This window comes from Nipponia nippon, unplaced genomic scaffold, assembly GCF_047370975.1.
Source record: "Nipponia nippon isolate SJK-2023a ecotype South Korea unplaced genomic scaffold, ASM4737097v1 scaffold_12, whole genome shotgun sequence".
In the NCBI taxonomy this organism is placed as follows: Eukaryota; Metazoa; Chordata; class Aves; order Pelecaniformes; family Threskiornithidae; genus Nipponia; species Nipponia nippon.
In genome coordinates, this window is record NW_028262313.1 from 4,053,629 (window position 1) to 4,079,659 (window position 26,031).

The 26,031-nt window shown below is 45.6% G+C and overlaps 1 protein-coding gene across 4 annotated transcripts in view; it reads right to left on the reverse strand.

Moving 5' to 3' along the window:
• PAK3 (p21 (RAC1) activated kinase 3) overlaps nucleotides 1–26,031 on the reverse strand; it is a 148,824-nt gene that overhangs the window by 46,820 nt on the left and 75,973 nt on the right. The window lies entirely within an intron of this gene.

The window sequence follows — 26,031 nt, forward strand, 5'->3', positions numbered from 1 at the left end:
AAGCAGGAAAATGATCACATCCTGAAAACAATTCGAGTCTTGCTCTTTCTGTCCTGCTGCCACAGAGGTCTGCTACCGCAGGGTTGTGTGTGGCACAGCTTTGAATAACGGCACCATAAAGTCCCAAGTACGGTACACCAGCAAGCAGTGGACACGTACAGTCTTTTGGTGACCGCTAAGAATGGGGGTACTGATTGAAGGAAAAAAATACCCAGAAATTGTTACAAAATTCTCCTAAGTTGGGAAAACACAGGACAGGTAAGACTTTTCAAATTCCTAATCTTTCCAGGGTATCTTGTATATTAAAATTAAAGTCTGGATTAAGCAGCTGGTTTAACAAACAAGCAATGCTTGGTTAAACAAACTGTTTTAAGACCTGAAAATAGAGTATGATTTCAGACAGATCAGATGTGATGTGGGCTATACTGCATATTTTTAAAGGTTACAATTCTACAGGCACCTTGCCTTCCAACCCCTCTAAAATCAATGTGGCTCCTTTTACGGAAGGCACACGCCAACCACCGTGTATGTGTTACGGATCTCTCCTTGTGCTGATTCACAGATAACACAAGTTATTGCAGTCATCAGCTACTCTCTTCAATTTAAAATGAAGCAAGTTCTGTTTTTTAGCTGTGGAAGTCGTGTAATTTCTTTTCGGAAGTATCAGCCAAACATTCTGACAGTCACTTACACAAAGCGGTCCTGAAGCTGCTGGTAACAGCACGGCTGCTCTTTGGTCAGGTAAAGCTGCCATAGCTGAGGGGTTCTGGGAGTGTTTGGTTGGGTTTTTTGTTTTGGTTTGGTGGGGTTTTTTTGCTTGCTTGTTTGTTTGTTTTGCTTTGGTTTTAAGAACAGAGATTAACATTTTCAACAATTGCATTTATTTTGATATGGCTGGAATTTTGCCAGGATTTCCAGCTGATATATTAATAGGATATAATCAAATCCACATTGCCTTAACTGACAATACCTTCCACGTAAAAACTAACAACCAGTTGAAACATTTAGAGATGTTCACTCTAGACTGTTTTTCACGACACGGGCATTTTACCCTTTGTTACCATTTTCAAATTACCACGCATAAAACAATCGCTTCTTTTTTTATTACTCGACTTATATTTTTAATTTCATCTAAATGAGATCCCAAAACGCCAGCTCTGAGATTCAAAGCATCTGCCCACAAGAACAATAAACGAAATATATCATCACATCTCTGTTTTGCACCAGTCCCTGGGCCCACAAAGTGGGGCTCCTGAACATCTGGATCCCCAAGGGATCCCGGGGATCCGTCCCAGGGTCACACAGTTGAAAACCCCAGCAACAGCTGGTTCCAGCCCTCTCTCTAGTACATGCAGCATTAAGTGGGGATCCTGGAGATCTTGATTCACAAACATGCACTTAAAGACGTTACTGACCCCAGCTGCTGACCTCCATCAGGGAGCAGTTTGTATAAGCACCCTTCTCAGATGACTTCATCAACTGGTTTATGTTAAATTAGTGATTTGAGCTATTCTGGCATATTTTGCCTGCAGCAAATTAGGGAGAGCTCAAACAATTGCTCTGCTGATAGATCAATATGGCGTTCACCAGCCAAAGAGGATGTCTACTTGTAGGCTCAAGCCCTATGTGAACTGCTAGACCTTCCCTACGCCATGGAGTTGCTCACCTCCACCTGTAGAGTGCACAGGTAATACTGAACCACAGGCAGCCACCGACCAGGTGGTGTTCCCTGTAGCTTTGCCTTCAGGCCTAGATCATTAACTAATGAAGTCATGTAGTGGAGGCAGCTGTCAGACAGAAAGATGTTTTTGTCATTTGGAACACACCACTTGGGAAAGCAGAGAAGCGATCCTCCACAGAAAGCGGCGGTCCCCGGCATGTGCCCGGTCCCCACAAGAGGGCTCTGCCGACACAGCCCAGCTGGCCAGGTGGAGATCTACTGGGAGACCTGCTCTGGCGATGGAGGAACATGGCCCACCCTCTATGGAAGCACATATGTAGGCAATAACGTGCTTTATATCACCAAGGAATAGCTATAATTGTGCCCAAGCTAGGGTTTGTGCTGATCTAACTTTCAAGTACAGACTAGCCTATTTGCCTAGAGAACTAAATGCTTTTCTAGATTTAGGTCAAACAGTTAACATTACTATCTTTGTGATACCTATCCTGAAATGCAGAAGGTTTTCCAGTAATGGGGAGGAGGGAAGAGCCAGTGATGAAAACTGCTGTAAGGTAACAGGGAGAACTACACGTGCCGTGCATGTTATCCTGGTGAAGGGAAAGTGCACGATGCCCTGGTATTTCTGCACAGGGAAGCACGATGGAGTTCCCAGCTTATGATGCCCAACAAAGACACCTGGACACAGCTCCCTGGCCCTCCAGCAGTTCTCACAGACTAGGAGCTTACGGCAACAGAGGCTTTTATTTTCTCTTTAACCCACCTACAAATACTTTTCCAGTGCCAAAGACAGCCTTCGCTCCCCGAGATCCCCGGCGTAAGGCTGACCACAGAAGCACCGAGGCACGTTTTCAGCTTGTTATCAAAAGCAAGACGGTTATTCTGTGAAGTCCATTACAGGGCACAAAGTTTCAGCTGTCCCTCAGAATGGGACAACTGTATCTGTCACTGTATCTATTTGTAAACAATGCCAGTTTGCTGAAAGAGGTCCTCCCATGGGATTTCATTCCACAAAGAATACTATTAACGGTTTCTGGCCCAATTTGCCTATGATGTAATTATTTCCAAGATTTTGAAAGGAACACTATATTTTGTTCAGAGCGGTTTCAGGCTCAGTTTCAAGAACTGTACAAAGCTCTTTTATTCACTTCTAAACCGGGGGGGGGGAGAAGAGCGGGGAAGATAGCCTAAAAGGTTTAACAGTTGATACTAACTTTGTAAAGCTGGTCTAAATGAAAACTAAAGCAAACCACAAGGCAATACACACCAAAAGACTTACAATTTATGGTTTTCCTGATCAGAGCCCATCTGCTCTTCCATTCATTCTAATTTTGAGAATTTCCATGTACCACTGCATCACGACAAAACAACATGCACTCTCACATAAGACTTCAGATTTTAAGTGTTTTGTACTGATTCATTCCCATCTTAACTTAGAGAAAACCTGTAAAGAACGGAGGGCAAACAAGATGTATTCAGCTCAGAAACTTCTCAGGTTTACATCGCAGAGAAGTGTCAACAGCACGATAGCCCAAGCTACGCTCTATCCTGGGGCCAGTTTTTCCTGTCATAATAACAAGTCCTTGGCCCTGCCAGTCTTGTTCTCCATAGGACAACCCCATCCAAAACCACCTTCTGTCTATTGGAAATGATCACGCCACATCCACATATTCAGTCAAAACAGTCAAATTCTGGTGTTCTCTCTCTTTTTTTCTTTTTGTCTTTTTTTTTTTTTTAGGGTTTCGGTTTTTTTTGTTTGGTTTGTTTTTGTTGTTTGATTCTGGTTTTTTTTTTTTAAATAAAAGGCTATTGGAAGGTCAAAAGACTGGACATTAGGAAGCATTTCTTTACAGAGAAGGTAGTCAAACACTGGAACCACCTCTACCTAGAGAGGCGGCCGATGCCCCAAGCCTGTCAGTGTTTAAGAGGCATTTGGACGATGCCCTTAATACCACGCTTTAACTTGTGGTCAGTCCTGAGGTGGTCAGGCAGTTGGACTGGGTGATCATTGTAGGCCCCTTCCAACTGAAATAGTCTCTTCTATTCTAAAAGCTAATTATCTTGATTTCTTAAAAATATGAGGTTCAGTGAGAATTTCCTTCTTTGGAGATTACCTTTCAAAACAAAATGCTTTCACTGCTCTCATCATCTGACAAACCAGCAAACATGCAACGAAGCACTCCTAGGAAACTCCTAGCAACACAGTGCATACAGCCTCCTGATTATAAGACGGGGTTTGTACCCTCTTCTCCATGCCCAGAAATGATAACTACTGCCTCATTAAGAATCCTTAAGTGTTGCAGCACCACCAATTCCTGCCTCCCAGAAATAATCTCTGCTACCTCATCCCCTTAATACACCTCTTGTTCATCGGGACACAAGTCTCTCCACTCAAAACACACATTGGTTTGATGAGTTTTTGCTACGCCTCCTGGCAGGCTCCCAGGCAACCTTGCTCCCTGTAACGCTGCCTCAACTCGACATGCAAGGTGTTGATGATTGCATTCTTCCCTGGAGAGAGGTGGTCAAAAAACTTCCATTTCTTAGGCGCAAGATGAATTCCCAAGTCTCTGACTTCATGCTGACTAAGTTTGTATGCAGTACTTCACGAAGCACAAAATCCACCGAAGACCTTCTCCCAAAGAAGCTATTGAAAGCAAACCCCTCAACCAGACAAACAAATCCTAGGAGAACAATGCTGAAGCAACATGCTCTATGCCCAAAGGATCGCAAAATCCACAGGACTCTGACTGAAGGACAGGGAGCAGTTCCAGGGTCTCTGAGCTAATATTCGACAGCCCTCGCAAGCTCAGCGAGACAGCATGGCATTGGTTTACACTCCTGTCACATTTTTTAGACTCTCCCTGCAGCCTTGAGCGCTGGAGAGTAAATTTTAAAAAAGCAGAACTGAGATTGCAGAATAATTCTGCAGCGGAGATGAGATCCTGGTAACGCCTGCGCGCAGACCTGTGAAACACCATGCCCCGCTTCCGAGCGCTGCTGCAATACAGCTACCAGAGCGCTTTACCATACCACACCAGAGCTGCGAGAGCCGTCCAGGTTGTCAGCAGGGACAGCTTTTGGAAGAGGCCAGCCTGTGCTCCCCAAGAGGATGGAGTGCACAATCCACAGGATTTTCCTCATCTCAATCCTCAAAGACCCCATTAGTGCAACCAAGGCAGTGCTGGTAACCCTTTTAAAAGACATTTGTAAGATAATAGCATGTGTGCAACAAAGAGGACAGATACCCAATAACTACCAACTTGGAGAGAAAATTCCTTTCAATGCCCACTGGCTTTAAGGAAGCATTTAAAGAAACAGACTGTTGTATCAAAATACAAAAGTGTATTTGAGTATGTTAGCTAGGGCTTCACAGCCAAGTGGCAAAAGCTGAAATTAAATCCTCAGCCAGGTCTGCTGCTTCTACACCACTATTACAGGGTTATAGAAGACGATCCAACGTCCCTTCCCTTCCCCCCACCTCTTCCAATCACCAGTTTTGTTAAGTGTAAAGACAAACATCGACTTTAAATATATGGCATTCAGCTTCTCCATGACTCAATTCCCCCTTTGCAAAAGCCTGTCTTATAATATTTTTGCATCTAGTTTTTGCCAAGCTAGGGAGAGGAGAGGAAGGAAGATATCTGAAGCACCCAAATGTCTTCAAAACAACACACACACAAAAAATTGATTCAATTCAGTTCAAGTTCAGAGCAGAATCTCATGCTGGGCCTTTATCCCAGCAAGCTCTTCACCCCTGTGTATCTGGGGAATACTGTTTGTAGACAGATCTTGAATAGCTTTCTTAGGTTAGTCACGTTATTTCAAAGTCTGCAGCATTCAGACATGACTGGTTCCAATTAAAACTCACAAAGAGTATCCTGTTTGCAGAGACACTGGTGTTCATTTTCAAAGCCTCAGAGATACTATTGCAGCTTGTGATGCAGCAAAACTGTTTCTAAGATCCCTTGACTGGAAGCAGCCATGCCAATTTTCAGGCAGTAGCTTTGCAAACGTAACTTGAACATGCAATGCTCGCTCTTTGTTTATAAATATGCTTCCGGCAAAAAGATGTTTTATTACTTAGTCCTATGGGCCAAATTCTGCTCCCAGTGATACTCAGCCATTTCCCAGAAATCAATGGTGATGTAATTGAGAAGCATTCTCTCTAGATATTGAGTACTGGGACACTCTGTTTGTTGAGTACTATCTGAAGGTATTTATACAGTACTTCCCAGCCCAGTTGCAGAACTGTATCTGCTTTTCTATCTGCGTGTCTACTTGCAGTTTTCTTGAGGTTCATTTGAAAGAGCAGCCGGTTAGTTGTACAGAATGGATGCAGTCACGGTCTCACTACTTTTGTGAAAAGATGTTTACTGTCTTCTCTACAAAACTTGGTTGAGTTAAAATACAATACTGATGCCTTTTTGATAGAAAAAGGGCCATATTCAGCATCAGCTAAAGCAGACACGCCTGCCTGGGCACTCAGGGTCCGCAGTGCCCCCAGGGCAGCCCGTGCTCAGCTGCTTCCACCCCTGGGTGCCTGCAGACCGGGAGGTGGGTGCGCAGGGCCGGCTCTGCAGGCAGGGCAGATGCAGCCAGGGTGCCTCGGTGCCTTTGGGAGTAAAGACGGTGCCTTTGGGACCTCCACCACATGCACATGTTGCAAAACAACCACTGCGTCCCTTCTTTATACAACCCTGAAAAAAGGCAGCATTCACACAAACTACAGAAGGACCTATAACCCTAGAAACCTTAACAGTAACACCACTTTTGTGCTGCCTTTCATACAACTGTCTCAAAGCACAATACGAACATTTGCCCATTAAGCCTCCCCATTCCCCTCACAGGCAGGTAAACATGCTCTGAGCTGAACAAATTATTCAAACTGAGTAACTTCTTTGATGAATGTACTCTCTGTTTCTGTTTGCAAACACCCTGTAAGCAGCTTATGATTTCCTCCAATATACTCATTTATGCAGCAGTTATCCTCTGAAACTTGCTACAAGTAACTTCTGGCCTCTGAACTGGCTGTTCATAAGCAGCTCCCTGTTTGGAGGGGATATTTTGAATTCAGGTTGTATCCAAGCAAAACTACCCAGGTCACAAGGACTTGCAACTGTTTGTTTTCTGAGATGGGACAAACAAGCTTTTGTTAGGAACTGCAGCATTAAGAGTTTTACTAAGTGACTTACTAATACTGGTTTAAAATCCACTCTTGACAGTGCACTTGCAGCGATAGTGTCAAAAAATGACTACAGAAGGGATGTGGATGCAGCAGCTGTGAATTTAATGGTTTTGACTAAATATTTCTTCAAATTTAAATTATTATGTCCTTTGTCTGGACATAGAGAATATGAGCTGGGAATGGACTGAAGCAGTGGAGCTTGTCACAACTGATGAAAGTAACCTGCAACTGTATTTTTTTTTCACCCTTGCTGAATTTACATTTGACAACATTTTTCAGTAAATGGCCTTCAAGGATCTCTCCTCTTCAAACGTTTAGTCCACCTATCTAACTACATTTCTTTCCACAACTCTTTCTCTGCAAACTGCCAAAGCAAGCAGAGGCAACACTTTGCAAAACGCATCTGACTTCCATCTCCCAACACCCTGCAGCCCACCCGCTTTAAGCACCTCTTCCCACGGGGTGGAAACTCGCTGCTGCTCTGCAGCCTCGCAATACCCAGTACCAGCTCTCGCTATAAAAGTTTCACAGCTCCTCACATAGGTTCACTTTTCCAAGTGCAACAAGTATTGGGATTTGCCCCGGTTTTAACAGAGCACCTCTCACTTTCCCTCTCTGTACAAAGCCATGGCTCTTCAGGCTGTGGTCCCAAACAGCAAAACATGGGATTATTTTTGCATCACTAAAGCCAGCGATGTTTAAAGTTCGGTGTATACTTAAGGTCTGTGCTTAACCACTGCTTAATATATGAGATCACATGAACACGGACTCTGAGGCTTCAGTGTAGCTGTGAGACATCGTGAAAGTAAAACTGGAGAGCAAGAGTCCCTCTCCACCGCGCTGGGACGGGGCTGAGCCCCAGAGCACACCCCTAGCCCAGCCTGTTTTCTTTGTGGGTGTTTTTTAATCACACGAAAACAAAAGCAATCTGTTCAAACTGCGCTCACTCTGGGATCCTGGCCACTCACTAAACCACTTGAGCTTTGGGATGGTTACATGACCTGCGAGGGGAAGAAGCGTGTGTACAGAGGGTGTGGGGCAGTGAAACAGCTTTCCACATGAAACCTTGTCCAGGCATTCAGTAATTAAACCTCATAACAGCACAGCAAGGAAAGGAAGTATATTCCGACAGGTTACATTAAGGGAGCACCTCGCAGCATCACAGCATCAGAAGATGGCCTGCAAAGTGGCTGCAAAACCACCTAACGCACACACTCACATAACAGAAAGAAGCAAATGAAATGCAGAAAGGGGGAGTACGGGTAGCAAGTGCATCTTCAAAGCCTGGCTGCCAGGAAAACCCCTGTGGTAACCCTATGCCAGGCAGCCTCTTCGTCATTAGTATTTTAAAAACGATGACGGTATGTGGATTTTCAGTCATTAAGAAACACGCTTTTAGGTAACTATTTTTGATAGGAAAAGTGACTTAATTTCATATGACAAAAGGTATGGACCACCGTACCCCGATGACGCAGAAAAGCTAGCTGGGTCACTGGGACACTTCTGCCACCCAGAGAGAGCAAGAGGAGAGCTTCCACCCTCCCGGCTGCCTGGGGAAGAGCCAGCAGCACCTCCACCCGCTCGTACCCAATCCCAGACAGCTACATGGGTATTTTCGTCATGTTCTTTGGAATCATGGTTTGAAACAAAAAGGTTGTCCTCTAAGCCATTGAATCCGGAGACATGCTTAGACTGCCAGAGCAATGGACACACTCCAGAAGGAGGTAAAAGAGGAAAACGTGAAGGACACCAAAATGAGCTGGAAGCTCCCAGAACTATCTTCATGGGGCTACAGCCTTTTTTTTTTTCTCCCTCTTTTTTTCCCCTTCTTTTTTTTCTTTTAATGTAATGGGAAACAGTACTCTGGGATTGATAAGAAATAATGAAAAAGTACCTAGAAAAGGCATTCATATGCAAGAGGAAAACTGAAAAAAATCTTACCACTCCCTCTTTTGCTTTTTATTTACACAGCTGAAGGGCTCCACAAAGCAGAAAAGGATGTCTCAAAATCAACTGTGCCTATCAAATATCCCACATTCCACAGGATTGCATCCCTTGCCTTTGTCTACACATGAAAGAGTCTGTGTGAAATGAAGTGCGGATTTAAACCACTGTAGATAGACTGAAATAATTCTCCATATGGACTTTATTAATCCTAGGTTCAGAGCTTAAGCCTCACGTTCACTTTTGTTCCCTAGGAGAAGCCAAATGTAAACCAAGAAAAGCTACTTATTGGAGACACCAACATCGCAACTGCAGCAATAAAAATTTCATTACTTTAATTTGGATTAAAATAGCCAAGACAAATCGTTTCAGTTCTAATTTGAGTTAGCAACTTGAAGTCAGTCCTGAAGCAGTGTCCAAGATCAGGTATGAGAAGCCAGCCCCTACTGCAAGCTACATATGGATAGACGGTTACAAGCACTCCACTTGCTGCGACTTAACGAGTCCTTTGACAAGGCAACAAAGCCTGCCCGTGCCCTTTCCTTCTTGCATCCTGAAAGGATTTAGATCCTTTCTAACTGACAATTAAAATGGACCAGTCACTGACTCCAACTCAACTGACGGGCAGCAATCCTTCGGCCACAGTAAGGCTCCGTAACCCACGTTGCTGGATTTTTTGCAGGTTCAAGCTGAACACTTGTTGCCTCACTTAGTTGGCCAGTCAACCCAAGTACAGAGTAAAAGGATCTGTGCTCTTCAGACATCATCTTTTTCTGGTACAAAAGAGCATTCATGCTCAAGCCTTATAGCAGTGTCTCTGCAGCGGCTTAACCAAAGGGCTGTGGTTCTACTCGTTCAGCTGGAGAAAGGCAAGGCCCAAAAGCAATCCAGAGAACCCAAACCTGGGCTTGCTCCTTACAGCAGAGTGCAACAGCACCCGGACGCTTGAAACATTGATCTGACAGGGTTTGAACAATACCCATATTTATACGGTGGGAAGCACACTATCGTTGTGTTCAAAGATCACAACTGTTGCAACTCAGCACAAGAATTTCACCCCTTCTCTCATCTTCTCTGGTGAAGATGCGTTAAAGGTGAATCTACACTCACGTAGTAAGGTACCAGGCTGTCACACACGCTTCACCTATACCTGAGAAATACCCCAGGAAAAATCATGCTGTGGTATCACAAGTGTCTCTTATTTTACACACCATGTGTGCCCTCTTCTACAGAAAGAGACACAAAGCTCCCTTACACCAGTATACCTAGAACCACGTAAGGGCGATGTCATCGCTTCATACTGGCAAGAAGACACTGCTTTCTTCTGTTGACACAGCTTCAGGACATGCAGGTTGAACTGCCTGTTCTTCCTTGGAAAGCCTGGGAGTCTCTTTAACCACGTTTCCCTACCTTTTATCCTCTTCCTCACTTCTTGTGCCTCTCTAGCGTGCATGCATTTGGGTGCAGGGTTTGTCTGCAACTTACATGCACAGCACCACACTGTGCTCTCTGTCTCTGCTCTCAGCAGAGCAACACACATTCACCCACCAACCCCACCATTTGCACCATCTTAAAACGGACTGGGAGCACCCCAAGGCAGAGACCTGAGGTCTTTTTCACACAGTCTGCTCCGTCGCAGCAGGGGAAAGGCTGACAGCACTACAAACCACCAGCACAGGAGCTTGAATTTGGCCACTCTCAAGCAGAGTTCTGAGCCCCAGCTATACCCAGGCTAAAAACCAGCAATCTGGGCAGAGCATTCACCAGTCACAGGGTTTGGCAGATATAAGCTTGCTCATTACTGCTCTATCTCTTACCATGTAAACAATATCAAAGGAAGCCTCTTCTTGCTTGGACTTCCATAACAAAAATGCTATACATGAAGTCCTTGAGTTCATATTTTTTGGGCACCCTAAACTCCTACTGAACTCCAGCTGGTGCATTAAGACTGCTTTTAATAAACGACTTGGCATCTTGCCTATTACGTTTTTCATTTTGTTTGCATTAAAAAAAAGAACCAAACAAGGTTTGGAAAAAGAAAGAGAGGGGAAAAAAGAAAAAAGGACCAGTTTCCCTGCTCCTCATATTCTCTGCAGGCATTGGTGCTTTCTCTGCTCTTCCACAGTTTATTCTCTGCTTGACCTACTCACAGAAGACGTGCCATGATAAACACGACGAGCTGAACCCCGCCAGCCTAGCACCATTCCAACCCACGCGAACAACGTTCACCGAAGACATGGCCGTGGCCCTTTCCCCTGCAATGGTCCCCACGGGCAGACCAAGAGCTGGTTTTGCCTCGAGACACACGTGTGCAGCTCTCCAGGAAGCCAGCAAGAGGGAGGGCACACCGTGCCGACTACGGCTCCGCTCTGCTGAAGCACGGGCCCGCGCCCCACTAGACACAGGCAGGCCAAGCCAACAACCACCACACAACTGTAGATGAGATGAGGAAGCAGCAATGTAATGCCAGTAATTGAAAATTATAGACAGCTGCCATTTTCTAGCACCTTCCAGTCACCTTTTAGATCATTTTGCCTTTGCAATCCTTAGTCTGCGAGCTGAGAAACTTGCTATAATAAACAACACTAAACCCCTGTGACAGAGAAGGATGAATCTGACATTTGAAAGACGTAACTCAAGGCCACCCCAGGATTGCCAGGCAGAGCTGGGAGGTGAACCCCACTCCAAGAAGGAAAGAATAAAGAACAGAGTGTCCTCTGGATGTCTCCAGCCCTGCTGCTGGGGCTGAAGACAGAGACCTCTAATCAGGAGAGCATGGGATGGACTTCAGGCCTCCAAATGCCACAAGCAGAGACAGAGACCAACACCACATGGGAAGAGTTGCTGTACTGATCTTCCCAAGACATTATGATATGTTTGGAAGGACACAGCTCCTGCCTCCAGGTAAGGAAAGGGCGAAGCCCAGGCTGACACATGCCTTTCACCCGGGAGGTGGATGCGTTTCAGATTCTGCATCATCTCTAGGGCACTAGGGCAGGAAGGCATTCATATCCCCATTTACTTCCTCAGGGACAACGTTTTGCCTTTTATTCTTTGCCAGGCCTTTTATTTACAGCTGACTAGCTTCATATATCTAATATTCACCTGCTACATTAGTGATCTTATCATGCATAATGGCATATCTACCTTGGGGGTATTATGGATCTGGAGCAGTCAGAGGGGGAAATGGAGCAGTGGCTGCGTGCACTTATTTCCAATTGCCAGCTAGACCCTGGCTTCAGAGCAGCAGGATGGGAAGACGAGGAGAGCAAACGTACAAATGCTATTCTTGAATAGGTCAGGGGAGAAATGACACCTATATGCAGAAAGCAAAACAAGATCCACACACTAAATCTGTTGTTTCCTCAGCTACCACAATGGTCTGGTATTTTTAAACTGCTAAAACAGGGATTCAGCAATTAATGCCTCATTGCTCAAAAAAATAAAGATACTCTTCTGCTCCAGAGTAGTGCTTTACTGTTCCTTCTTGCCTGACTCCACTTTACAACAGGAGAAAAATTCACCATCCTCTTACCACTTAAATGAAAAAATAAAGGGGTTCAGGGAACTACTCACAATTCCTCTGCACTGGTCCATAGCCTCCTGCACAGAGCCTGCAACCACCATGGCTAAGAACACTGGGCCCAGCACAGGACGAAACAACCCCCCCAAAAGGTGGTGGCACCCAGGAGTAAGGACATCCCAGCCTCAGTCACTGTCAGGGACAGAGCTTGAGCCAGCAGGGACCATTCTAGTTTTGGAAATAGCACTGTGTCCATGCTACAAATCCTAGTTAGAGCAACTGGTAGGTATCTCACACTTCTGGGTTTCGTTCCTGTTTCCTGTAAATTTTCCCTAGGACAAACCACTTAGCTTCTCCATACAACCATGGATGCCTTGTCTGAAGAACCTGGGAGCACATTTGCAAGTCACTGATGCAAAAGGGCACCAATCGTTTGATATAAGCAGCCAACAGCCAAGCCACGTCTGTTCCCAACACATCAGGGTACCCCCATCTCTGAAGGTCTCTGTCCCGAATGTGCAGAGCCGTCTGCACTTGCTCCTTTAAAAGGGAAGCGCCTCCACTGCTCGGTAGGTGTTTCTAAAGCAGCCTGAGGTCCTAATGCAAATCCCTACAAAAGTACAAACTCCCAGAGCAGCAGTTGACACTAATGCAATCTTGTATCAGGTCAAAGGAAGCACCAAAAATAAGGAACAATCAAGAAGCACAGAAACAAGTAAACAAACAAAAAAGCCAGGGAAGAGGAAAGAGGACAACAACAGGACCCAAAATAGATTCCTTGTGCCAGGCACACATCAGATTCATGGCATAAAAGCTTTGCAAAGAAACTTGTTCTTGAAACAGCTCATCAACATTTACCCCGCTGCTGGCTGAAGCCTACTACTGTTTGACACCCCCTACTTTCTATTTACAACAACTTCAGGCCTTAAAAGAAAACTGAAGTATACTAATTGAGGATTTTGAGGCACAAAGTGACAGCTGCATTGTTATATATTCTATAAGAAGCAAAGCAGGCTGAGAACTGGGGAGGCCAACAGAGAAGCAGCGTGCAAGGACAGGAGATGTCCAAGAAAATCTTAACAGCTCCTCCATCTGTCTTTATCCTCCAGTCATTACAAACAAGGGCCAAGGGTTTGCAGGTGCACCGCTCTCCCCAGGCATACATCCGCAGGTGGGCACTTGGGCAGGCAGCCTGGAGAGGCTGTGCGAGGGCACTGAGATGGCCAGCGAGGAGGCAGATCCAGCTGCACGGACACAGCACCGTGCCTGAGCAAACGCACCTAATAGACAGGCACAGTACCGAGACAGAGACCAGCCAACTTGGAGAGCAGACAGAAGATGGCATGTCTCCATGCTTGCTTTGTGTAGAGCTGCAGAGCCTTGCAATTCCCTTCTGGCAGCCTTCAACAGGCCTGTGCCCCGCTCACAGTACTGACAAACTCTGGTTGACTCTTGAAACTGTAAAAAGCATTTCCATGTGTACACAGATAGCAGCAAACTGCTGCTCCTCAGCTCAGCTAGCAGCAAGTGCCACCTCAAAGGGGTACCGGGCTACAAGACGCCCACATTCGCACCAAGTGACATCGGCATATTCCTTCCCAGGCCCCATCCCAGAAGGAAGAGTGGAAGCTATGGGAAGATGGTGGGATACGAGGGAGCTGGCAGCACGCTGCCAGCCTCTGGGCTCACAGTACCCCCAGCTCTGCCCCAGTACAAACCAGTACCTGGAGCTGGTCTTCACCAGGGGATAGGAGCAGGGCTCTGCCTGTTGTTGTATTTCCTTTCCGGACATATTGAGAGGCAGTCATGTGCTGAGGGTACAAGCATGGGGTACCTGCCACAGACTTCACAAATGACCTCAGACAAGTTCCTCGCTGTCTTTGTGTGGCTGTTCTTGCTCTGTGAGGAACTCAACTCTCTCCCTTGCTGTTAATGTAGGTGGGAGGCTGCTTCTATTTCACCAGATCCATCAGACTTTAAAGAGCCTAATAAAGAGCCAGTTCAGTTTCAGAAACCTGGCAGCGATCATGTTGTTAGCCGGCACACAGTACATGCAATACAGTGTCAACAACCTGGATAGCAAGTGAAGAAGAGTAAAAGACCCACAAAATACCTCCTAGGAACTGAAAAAACAGGAAGCACTGAGGGGGGATAGCAAACCTCTTGAAATGCTGGATTGCTAGGGAAAAAAGTCAACAGAAGCGAGAACAGAGCCTGTACACTGATCTGTCCTTGAGGAGGAAAAGACAAGAAAAATGGAGGTGAAATGATTTTACTTAGTGGCAGAAAACTACAAGAAATGAGCAAGGCACTGTTGCCAGGGACAGTGTCTAAAAAAACCCCAGAACAGCTGATATATTGTCTGATCTCAGACAAAATGAACCTGTCTAAAGGCACTATTGTTTAGGTGAAATCACGAAGCAGATAAAAGAATAAACGCTTTGGTTACAGAGCTGTGTGTCACCACGTCTGCGTGTAACTCTAGAGATACCAGAGGTCCCCTAGCGCAATAGGTAACAGCCCGAGACACGCACCGCTCCGGTTTACAGGGGAGCCTGCGAGGCTCCCGATCAAGCTCTAGAGAAATGCCTCCAAACAGCACGGCCATCTGAACCAGCCAGCCAGCGTGGAAGAGGGCGACAGGCCCAAAGAGCGAGGGCATTTGCAGCCAGTAAGAATGTGGTTAAAGGAACCCAGGACGCATGGAGAGACAGACTGCCTGAAAATACAGCATTTGTGGTCCACAGCACAGTACAGAAAGACAGGCAAAAAGAAAAATGCTCTGCTCAGAGCAACGGGGTAAACACCTACAGGAAACAGAATACCTTTACGATGCACTTTCTCCAGAAAGTAAATAACAAGAGTGAATGCAGTGACTGAGGATGCCCCTGTGAAAAGAAGGATCTCTGCAGTACAACCTCAGCAGACGAACAGACTCTCAATAGTCAGGCTCTGCAAAAGAAGCTGCCAGGCATTCTACAGCTATGTTTGCTGCTGTGCCATTAAATCAAAGACCAATTTGATTCCAGCTGGATTGTAGAGCCAGCTGCAATGATACGAGGCAATCTTAGACTGGAGAAATGCCACCGAACGTTGGAAACAGAATAAAAAAAAGTGTTCTGAGGTCAGTGGGCAAATACAAGCTGTTGATAAAAAAAAAAAAAAAAATCACAAAACTAGAGGCATTATCACTGCAGCTTGACCAAAGCTGACAGACAGAACCATCCACTGCTTGGCAGCAGGGCCATGCAAACATGAAGTGATAAACAAATTTGACAGAGAAATATTATCATTTTCGTAGAAACTTACGTCCCTAGAAGGCAAGAGGCTTTGATTAAGAAACTAGGACAGAAAAAAAAAAAAAAAAAAGACCACAGAACACATTAAACCAATTAAAAGCCACACTAACTAACAGGTCTCGAACACTAACCGTGATCTAAGAATCATCACTGAGTGAGCTTGTTCCTAGTGAGGTTAATTCCTGGCCCTGCATTTACCCCTGAGGCCTTTAAAGAAATTCTTAGAGCAGAAGATACGATGAGCACCTTGCAGCGTACCGAGCTGGAGGAGCTCTGCAGACACTGCACCACCACTCTGAAGTCTGGGAACATCCGAGGCCACCAGCACACGCTGCGGTGACAGGCAGTGCTAAGGGACCAAGAACCTCCATCCTCGGGCTCAAGGGTCCTCAGCAGCAGAGGCTGGGGTCAGGGTCATCTCGGGGAGCACGGCCAGACGACAGGTCCCACCCCAGCTGGAAGGGCTGCTCATCAGCCCGCTGTCTCCACTACACAGGGCAAGGCTGGAGGTAGTCATGGCCAGGAGCTGGGAACACAGGTAGCACAGCCCCAGCTGCCTGCTACTGAGCTAGAGACTTAGATCAACCCTTATCTCTTGAGCCACTCAGAGAAGCTGGTATACAAGAAGTCGCTCTGCTACTAGCGTGATTTTGTCAGCTCCTCCCTAATTTACAGCCTTAGGCAGACGCCTGCTTTTCCCTGCCCAGTCCTGAGGTACCAAAGTCCTACACAGCAGCTCAGAGCAACACCAAGATGCCTCAGAAGCAAACCTAAGCAGCAAGTGTGGAAAGCCAGTGACCCATCCCATTTACCAGCTGGTGCCTAACAGGTCACAAAGGACATTTGCTCAGACAGAAAAGGAGCCATCAGCTACGCTCCCTGGAATGCGACATTTCCATCCACACCTTCCTAGTCACCAGCACTGTCTGGGTCACAAGCCAGGAGAAAGGACCACGAAAACAACCCCGTGGAGTACATCCAAGGGGTAATTGCCCATGTTCTTCAGAGAGCATCAGCGTACAGCACTTCCCGGTTGGTCACTAATGGCAGCAAACCCACACAGAAAGGGAACTTTACAGAATGCAATGTGCATGTCTCAGAAGACAGCAGATTAACACACCAAATTATTACCTATCTCTAATAGAAGACTCCAAGCGATTTCAGAGCGCTGCACACGGTAATGCAATACCGGCTCCTTCACAGGCCAAATCACAAGAAAAAAAATAATACCTTCCCTTTGCAAGACTACATGTCATGATATACCAGCCAGCAACGTCCTCAGAGCTTCTGTTGATAACATGCACCATTGCCAGACATTCTCATTAGAGTGCCACTGGCCTGGGGAAACAAGTTACAGCAACAAAAAAATACCTGCTTACGCCCCAATCTTTGCTAGCACTGCTTGGCAGCTGAGAGATCCACCCCACCAGTGAGACACACAGACCTGGGCTAGCAGAAAGCTACAGTGGAAAACCAGCCAAATATCTGCTAGTGTAAATGTTCAGGGGTTTTTTCCCCCTTTGTGGTAAAATTTCAGAGGGAAACCTAAGAGCAGCCTCTACGAAAAGGCAGCGACCACCCGTCCTGTTTGTTTAGGCTCTATACCTGAACAAAAGCATCCTCCCACTTTTAAGGGATGAAGGTTCTTTTGCAAAATTAATCATTTCTTGCAGCTCAAACAGCTCTTATTTGCCATCAGAAACAAAATACAACAATAAAACCTTTGTGTACCAGAGAAGAGAAAATATTTACCTTGCATTAAGTAAACTTTTCCCAAGGTGCAGGCACAACTGTAAACAGGAGGAAATGTTAAGAAGGAAAGAGATGGTAGAAGCTGTTTGCAACTACACACCTCAATGCCAGAAGGGATACGAAACTGGATCTCCTCTCTTCAGGAGTAAAGAAATTTGTCACAAAGAACCACAAATTATTTATTAAAGAGAGTATGATACCATGGGGAAACAAAACAAAACCTAAAATAATCCAGATGCAGACGTTTCTATCAAAAGAAACCAGATAACAGTACAGGGAAGACAGCTCTTTCCTCTGTTCTCTTTAATTCAATTCTGCTTATCAGCATAATCATTTCAGCTAAAAGTGCAAAGACTTTAACACATTTAGACTCTTATTCAATTCCCACTGAAGTCACCGAATAGACTCCAGTAATACCGTATCAGGTCTCTATGGGCCCTTCCAATCTGAGGAGCTAAACACTCCTTTAAGAACTAAATGAATTCAGCTTCCTTGCCTTTGTGAGGAAAACGCCCTGGCTGCTTGCCCCTTCTCTGACTCACACACTTGGCCCAATCCTGCAAAGGACTAAGTTCCCTCTGCTCCCACTGAAGTCAAGGGCATCTCTAAGGCTCAGCATGCCGAAAACCAGGCTGCCTGCCACACAGGGGCCAAACGCCAAGATGCCAGCTAGTAAATGCACAAACCCTGGGAAGAAAGAAAGTGTGAAGGCAAAGCCCACGGCTCGGAATGGGCAGCCCTGTATCATTTTCTGTGCATGCCAGGCACGTGAAAGTCCTGCTGTACCAGTGGGCACACTTCTCCATTTCATCCTGGGACCTGCGAGTCTAATTCGGGCCGACGCAGAATGGTGTGCACACTTGAATGAGCCTCCGCTGGAAAATGTGGGCCATCACATCATGGTTTATTACTATTGCATTATTTTCAGATTCATTTCAGCCTGCAACAGCTCCTAAATAAATGCAACACTTTACAGATCTTGTTCTTGTATTAGCCTGTGTTTCAAAATATTTTTCTTCCATTATCTAAAAAATATTTATACAGAATGATAACATTTTGGGCATCTGAAGAGTCATTTATCTCAGGTTTACAAAGCCCTTCCCCAGCTACAATTAATGAAACGCCTTGACACCATATAGGTACATTTCAGTAACACCCATCCCTAACTCCGATAATCTCAAAGCACTTCTGGAGTGATCAGTGAATTCTTATTAGACAAATCACACACTTGTCTGCAGAGCCGGGGCCAGAATCCTGGGCTTTCCACTGCCAAAAGTCTCAGCCTTTCAGCCTAAATGAGAAAAAGCACTAAAGCCAGCCTCTGCAGACTGCACACCACACAGCCTGCGCCAAAGCTCACCCTCGGCATCAGAAGTTGAACAGAGCTTACCTGAGCTAGCCAGAACACAGGCACCAGTCTGCAAAGAGCTTACAAATTAGGAAATCAATGCACAGAGATTAAATTACCACTTCAAATTGCCCTAATAAATCTATGGGCGTAAAAATGAGATAAATTAACAAACATGACACTACCTGTCCCTGATATACACCCCAAGAGCCCAAACTCCTCCTCTTGGAGAGTTGTAAGCTCTCCAGCCGAGAAATACAAGCAGAGTTCCTAGGCTCTGCCCCCAGTAAACAGAGCATCTAGTATATCAAATCTATATTCTGATTAAATTCTACAAAGCATCTACTGTACTCCAGAGAATAGCAAACACTGCCAGCTGAAGACAATGACAGCAAAACCATCTTCTGCCCTAGCATACTGCTTCACTTGTTGGCTCTCCACCATCCCGAACAGTCCAGTCCAGATAAAGGTCCACGGAAAGTCAGCTTTATCATCCCTCTACCCCTGAGCCATCAGGTTGGTTTGCAGCACTAAGTCTCGGCTGCCCCAGAGTTGTCTTGTCCTTGTAAAGGTGCATACCCTCTGCTATGTTTACATTGATGGTTTGACATTCCAATATTTGCCTACAGCTAGAGGGGCAGGTGTACCTGGTCACATCACTTACTGAATACTCTTCTGCTAGATGCACTGACCACATCCCCTCGGCATGTTTGCAGCCTCTGATCCCCTTAAGCTACACCACTTAGTGGCTGATTTCTTTCAAAAAATTGATTAATTCTGCTATTGACATAGGGAGCTCTCGAGGGGAGCTAAGGTCTTTTAAAAATACAGCCTTCAATATCCGAATCAAATCCAAAAATCAGAAGGGCTTTTCCCGCCCTGCCTCCCTGTGCAGGAGCATCGGAGGAAGTGCCAGGAATCTGGTGTTCTCTTCTGCTCCATAACTGACTTATCACGGCGACTCTGGCCAACTGCATAATTACAGTGTGCCTCAATTCCCTCATTTCTCAGTGGCTACAATTACGCTGTAACAAATCCCTGGTCACCTGGGACTGATCCTGTACTTAGGACTCCGACTCCCTGCAGGCACATCGCAATCCGACAGGCACAGGCCGTGCTCCTGGGAGAGCTAAGGTCTCTGACTGGAGCTGGTCATGAATTTTTCAGCAAGTTACATGTCAGTGGCTTGAAAAAGAATCTTTTCATGAGAATACGCCACTGTTCTGGAAGGCTTCATCAGAAGGACACATCTCTGGATGAAACAGAGATGGAACAGCATTTTTGTTCCCTTAGAGAGCAGCTGAAGAAAGGGTGGACTTGGGGCTGTTAACAGGAGTGGGCACCAGCCTGTCAGGTACCCTGGCAGGGGATCCAGATTCCCCAGGAACAGTTTTTCCACTCCTTTGTGAAAACTTCTTAGTAGCATTTCTTCCACTCCCACTCTTTTCTGAAAAGCTTTAAAAGGTCTTAGTGCCAGGGAGATATAGAAGAGAAAACCATTTCCTACCTGGCCCTATGACAGGGGAGAGCAGGTTCCACTTGCCTGTACATGGTGCTGTGCACGCACAGTGACCAGGGTATCACGAGCTGAGCTCTCAAGAGTCCAAAGATGTTCGCATCTCCACTCAACCTCCCTCCAACACAGAACCACCCTGCTGACCACCTCCCAGGGATTCTGTGCAGATTATTAATTAGTTAATGGCTGGACAGTGCTTGGAAAAGGTAGAAGGTGAGGTATTGCTGTCATTTCCCATTATTATTGTGGTGCTCTGACACAAGTGCCACAGGAAACTTGGATCTGTCCTTCCTATGAATCTGTGATGCTGGACTCAATGTGAATCAGTTCTTCCAAGCACAGCATGTGAGCTGTAACAAGTGAATGATGATCTTGGCCTAGAACCTTTAAGAGAGCTCTGGAGATGGGCACAGGGCCACACGCTCTTAACATGCAAAAGTAGCCGTGTGACATCGCTCTGCCCTGTGAGACTACGTGAAGAAGCCCTTCTGCCAAAAGCTACTGTTCACCCAGAAAAGCTGGCAGAAAGGAAGATGTGTCTGTACTAAACCATTTGTATGTAGCATCTGCTGACTTAGCCTGATGAGCCACTGAAGGGATTTGGGCTAACTTTCTGACTCGACAAAGGCTGAGGCACACATTCTTGCAACTTGGCTCTAAGAACGGTAACTCCCACCAGAAGGGAGCAGAGGACCACCAGGACCTGGATCTACTGGAACTCAGCCGCCTTCCCTTCAGCTTCTTCACCCAAACTGACAACTCGGAAGACACTGGCCAGACTCTCCTTAGAAAATGATTTATTACAATCTAAACTTTAATGCCAACACATTTAAAGCAGGCCTCTTTCAGCAGCCAGTATTACTTAATTTGACAATCTAGCTGCATAAAATGGATCCAAGCAAAGGCTGGAATTTGCACAAGCATGTTTACACTGGGTGTCCACACCACTCAAAGCAGGGGATTTATAACTGAATCAGTTAAGCCACTGCCACTTTTCTGACGAGCCCAGAACTTCCTCCTCCCAGACTGACAGGATGGATTACCTTCCTTTCTTTGTAAGTCAAAAGACCAAAGAAACGTCTACTCTGCAGCCAAAGCTGTGCTTGCAGTTCTTAAAGATGCACCCAAGTTTGCTTTTCCAGCGGGCACATCAGCACAGGACGCAGCCCCCTCCCAGCATCGGCTGGCCCATGCTGACTTCCATGGAGAAGCTAAAGGTGGGACAGATTCCCCTCTAGCTGCAGCAGCACCTTATACCCTGGAAGAGAACGCTGCAGTTGTCCTGATGGCCCAGGAATTACACACCTATACTCTTTACCTAACTACCCTCGGTAAAAAAAAATCTGCTTTGATAACTTGCTGGCAACAGCTGTCAAAAATCCAATTTATGTGCATGTAAGTGCTGAATGCGCACACATCAGAAATTACTGTTTATCATCCAGCTATCTCACTAATCTCTTTTTTTACCAAACTCTGTGGATATAGGGTAACATGATATTAAAAGGACTCGGCTAGATTATCAGTGCAGGCAGCATGCAACACCTCCATTTCTAGGTGTGCAGTCGCCTGCAATTTCAGATAATGCATCTTCCCCAAGGCTTTGGCAAAATATGCATTTGCGTTGCAGAACATCAAGAGACAGAGAGGCAATAAATTTTCCTCTCCATCCTTCCTTCCAAGAGATAAACGACTTGGCAAGTTGAGTGATAAAGAACCAATATAATTATATGTCATTGAGCTGCAACTAATACTGGTAGAGAATGGATAAGGGCCTGCTGATTAGAAATGCTATCAAGGAAAATCTAAGATGTGGCATTAAGGCATGCATTGAAAATAGAATACATTTCGTGCTTCCCCTAGAAATATTCAACTCTATTTCAAGCCACCACCTCTTGTTGTTTTACTTGGCATGAGCACTTTTCACCATAAAGAATTCTTTCTTCCATCAAGGATTTTATGCAGGAGACAACAAACAGTATCTACCAATGAAACAGAGAGCCTCCACGTTCTCTTCGGCAAAAAAAGTTCGTCTCAATCTTCGTTCAGAAAGAAATGTCAGCCTGAGCAGAAAACACGACCAGACCTCACTGCACAGCCCATTTGCTCCTCATGCAAGGCCTCCACCTGAATCCATACCATTCCTGCATTTACTCCCTGGACTTCCTTGAAACAAAATTCCTGTGCTGAACATCTTATCCATAAATTTCTTGCCAACCCTGACCAAAACTTCATTCATTTGCTTTCAAAGAGTGTGATGGGATTCAGTAATGCAGCAGAGAAACTACTGCCTGTTTCAGGTGCACACAGAAGGCAGTGCTCAGCTCCCATGAGAACCCAGCTCTGGTTGCATGTGTCTCACCATCCACGTGGAAAGCAAATGTTTCTACGCATCTGCCCAGCAGGAGTTACTTAGACTTATTGAGCACATATTCCTGCACATTACCTTCAGGGTCTGGCCAAAGTTAACATCTTCGATATCAAGAACCCACCTATATGACTGAGACAGCTACTGGTGCTTCTATAGCTCATTCAGGTCCTGGCCTCTCCCCAGAGATCACCACAGTGGGGGTTAAACAGTGGTTCTGGTATTTGCAATGCAAAAATTGGAAGCTGCTGAAGGATCTGGGACAGCATTCCTTTAAGTCTGGAACAGGATTCACATCAGATAATACAAATCTCTGATGACTTGTGAGCTGAAGAGGGAAGATGCTCTGCCCCTTTGCCTTTGACTAGTTCCACTGATGTCTGTGACAGAGAAGTCTGAGGAAGAAAAGCATGAACCCAGTTCTAACCTGATCTGTCTTCTGATCCCACACAACATTTACATGTGGCCACTATGTGACTGGCCACCAAGGCAGATTCTGTGCCCGTTTTCTGGGCTTGTACCATTCCCAGCTCAGCAAAGTTTCACAACAGTTGAAAGCTGGGGCCTTTATCAGAAGGTGAGTGTTCAGTGTTACTGATAGAACTCAGCCATGATTATCCAGGTAGATCATTATACTCTTTTAGCAATTATCATCAACACTAACATAACTTTGGCTGCTGCAAACTATAAGAGTGCCTTGATCTGATTCACATTCAGGGGCACTATATCATAAAGCGCAACATACGATCCCAGCCTGACAAGCTGATACTGCAGACTGTGTAAATGGAGATGAATCACTTCCCAAGTCTTTGCAGAAGGTTAGTTTGCCCTCAAAGAAACAAGTTTCCATTCTTCTAAAGGCCGCCTGGACAGCAGAACCATGCATTCTTTTCCCTGTCTGTAAGGAAGCACCTCCAGGGTAGAAGCCCTTTTCTGAGTGACTGGCCTACGCCTGCAGCCATCTGCAAAACGCCTGTCCCAAGAGCTCTGTTTGAGAGAGGGCATCTTGTGAGAGGGAAAGGACTTTGCAAGGGAGCTACAGAAAGAATGAACGTGTGCTGGAAAAGAGCAGAAATCCTGAGACCATGTTCCTATTGCAAATGCTATTTAGGTGTCACATCAAGATGAGAATTGATGCAGTTATTAAACACAGCTATTTTATAAACCTCAATTCTGTAAATTAAATGAAAACTTGAGGTCAGATCACATAACTGAAGGCAGGATTTGGCCCAAGGCCAAAGGACTGGCCTCTGGGATAGCAGGTGTGTCATGAAACCCCTAGTGAGATAGTTAACGCAGACTAAGAAAACAGTACTGACAGATTATTTTTTGCTGAAAGTAATCTCACCACTCAGCTCTGACACAGGTTTGAAATCCACTCAGATCCCAGAAGCTTGACTGCAAAACAATTCAACATGTGGCAAATCACACATCCTCTATATGTAAGACTTAACTGGGATGCTGCTTGGAGTTTGTTTGTTTTCCCCTGCTCACTCAATTCTAACCTGTTTATATTTCCAGGAATTAAAGGTAAAGGGCTGAGTGATAAGATTCTTCCAACATCACAGGAAAAAAATACAGGAAAGCTGGCTTCCCCCAAACTATCAGGCCAGAGTTGCAATTGCATTTTCACTCGTTTCACCAGACCCATAAAACGCCACTTGTGCTGAATGGGTGCGGGGAAGAAGTCAAGTTTCAAGTATTGCCCGGATTGAACAAGCGCACCATTTGTTGGTAACTACTTCACAGTTAAATGGATTGAAATGGGCGAGTCCCCTGCGTTGAGGGATATCAGCTTTCTGGAACAGCAGCAGCATGAGCCCAATGCTGTAATAATTCAGGCCCTACCTTCTGCCTTCAGAGTGTGAGGCACAGACATTAACACAGAAATGCAGCTCCACAGGCTGTGGGACCCTGGGTACCAGAAATTCTGCTCCGTGCGGAGTCTCAGGCAAAGCACAGGGAAGGGAGAGCCCAGAGGGCCAGTCTCTACGATGTGGTTCCAGCATCCACAGCTGGCCTAAATTTTACTCCATGCCATGAAGGAGCTCCTTTCTCACAGATGACTGCTGTTACGAGCGCTGACACCCACCATGGAGCAAGTGGGCATGCAATATTAATAGCATCAACGAGAAAATTATGAGCCCACATCAAAGCACTGGAAGTTGTTTGTATGCCATTTGGCTTTAAAACAAAGTGCAAAGGGAAAGGTATTACACTCAGCTAAGCATGTTTAGAGGACTTTCTTTTTCAGATGTGATTCTGCAGTTTGCAAACACACACACACATGCAGAATGACCCCTTAAGGATGGGGAAAAGCTGCTGTCAGCTACAACTCAGCAAATCACAAGTTACACAAAGAAATAAAAATCAATGCTGCTCTGAAATTTAGCCTGGCAGAAAAGTCAAAGCTATCATAACTAATGGCTGGGAAGTTCTGCTGTGACCATGTTTTTCCTACAACACGGTCATCCCCTTGGAATCTGGGTCCAAAGACTCTGCCGGAATTAAACAGAAGTAAACCAATAATGCAAATGAAGTAGTACAAACTCATTTGCTAGAATTTTTCTAGTAACAGGCAATGAGAAATAAGCATAATGAATTAATTTAATTTAGAAATCTCCCCTCCTCCATTAAAACACTCAGACATTGGACCAAACTACATAGAGCCTATTCTCATGAACAGAGGCAGCACAGCTGAAACATGGATGAAGATGCTGTCAGCAACGCAATCTCTAAGAGAAGACTCTTGGATTTGGGGATATAATAAATTAGGGACAAGTACAAAGCACAGAAATATTATCATGAGGCTGTTACTGGTGTCCCTTCTGACTGGAACAGAGACTGCTCAGCCATGGCTAAGTCTCCCCAGATGGGCACAGCCCCATCTGAGCTCCTCCGCTTGCACTCCAAGCAACTTGATGCACGCGTCTGTTCCAATAGCTGTAAAGGCACGTGAGCGCGGAGCTGTGCCCACGCCAGCATGCCCTGCAAGGTGTCCAGCATAGTCCTGTCCTGCTGACAGCCACAGGAGTCTATCACTTCCAGCTTGGAGGACACACGCTCTGTCACCGCAATGCTCTGAACAGCTATAAAGTACGGCATGACGGTAACAGTGAAGTCTTCATGTGATTCTAGATGTGTTTCTTTGATAGCTCTGCCACTTTAACAACCACCCACAGTGAGGGCCTGACATCTTTTTAAGTAGTCTGTTGAGACGCTACAACCTGATGACTCAAGTTAGTTATTTGTCTTAATCTGCAACACACCTTGGAGCTGCACAGTAAAATACGATGGGCTATTTCCTCTCGGAGCAGGTGAAAGATGGAATCAGGCACCAATACATCTGCTCTACTTTCTCTGCTCAGTTAACTGGTTTCATTTTGAGGCAAACCCTGCCTATCTTCTACTTATTACT